Genomic DNA, 997 nt, shown 5'->3' with positions numbered 1-997 from the left:
AACTAATATTAATTTGATGAATATAAATATGAAATAACACGCAGTTGAAGTTATTGATCGTGTAACCATGAAGAGAACGGCATTGGCAGAGATTGATTATGTCCAATGAAACTGCTTTATACGAGAATTGCCTTTTAAACCAAAGCTGTTTGTTTCCAGAAGCAGCTTACAAATGAGATGCTGCATGTAACGTCCCACATGCTTGAGGTACGAAGGGATGCAGCGAGAAGCTGCTTATAAAGCCAACGGCCTTGAACATTGGAAAGCATAACTTTCTCGGCCTTTTGGCTAAGATCAAGTGTAGTATCTGTTCTTATCAGTTTAATATCTGATACGTGGGCCAATGGTCCACACGATATTAAATTTATTTTTTGAGGGGGAGGGTCCACCACAGTAGCTTGCTACTGGGACTCTCGAGCGTCGCCCTAGCGTTGCAGTATTGCTCGGGCCTGGCGCATCCCACCCAATCTAAAGTTTAATGTTTCTACTCCGTTTTTTGATTGCGAAAACCATGCCTCCTTAGTTTTACTAATTTATTGTTTAAACTATGTTCTGGTAGTTTAACTTTTAAATTATTTCCCCTTTAGTTATTGTCATTTTTAAACCATGTAACTTTCTACGCTCAATAGGATTGCCCCCTTATTTTTAGAATCATTCCATGATACCTTAAAATTGGGGGTTGAATTATCAAATTTGTCACGAGTGTTCCATTACAAATTAAGTTTATAACACCCAATATTCGATCGGGGCAGTCCGACCTTGTTACCAACTTTTACATTAGTCACTGGAGTGACCTTGTACATAATCATTGCTAAAAGTCTCATTCGATTCATCACTACAACCAATAAATGTTATCGACAACTCATATATAGAAACTTTTCGTCCCACTATAACAGCTAGTGTTGCACATGTATTTAAACTTTTCATGTAACATATCATACCACATATAGGTGCATCAAAAATAGTGGACAAAATTCAAAGCAAATGTTTGAAATTT

At 37.1% G+C, this 997-nt stretch overlaps 1 non-coding gene across 1 annotated transcript; it reads left to right on the top strand.

Moving 5' to 3' along the window:
* The first annotated feature begins 267 nt into the window (after positions 1 to 267).
* On the top strand, positions 268 to 463 carry LOC120200503. Its single transcript, XR_005523554.1, has one exon. It is a non-coding gene; the product is annotated as a U2 spliceosomal RNA (small nuclear RNA).
* The last annotated feature ends 534 nt before the right edge of the window (positions 464 to 997 follow it).

This window comes from Hibiscus syriacus, unplaced genomic scaffold, assembly GCF_006381635.1.
Source record: "Hibiscus syriacus cultivar Baekdansim isolate YM2019G1 unplaced genomic scaffold, ASM638163v2 tig00005974_pilon, whole genome shotgun sequence".
In the NCBI taxonomy this organism is placed as follows: Eukaryota; Viridiplantae; Streptophyta; class Magnoliopsida; order Malvales; family Malvaceae; genus Hibiscus; species Hibiscus syriacus.
The sequence above is the reverse complement of the archived record's forward strand: the minus strand, read 5'-3'. Positions and strand labels throughout refer to the sequence as shown.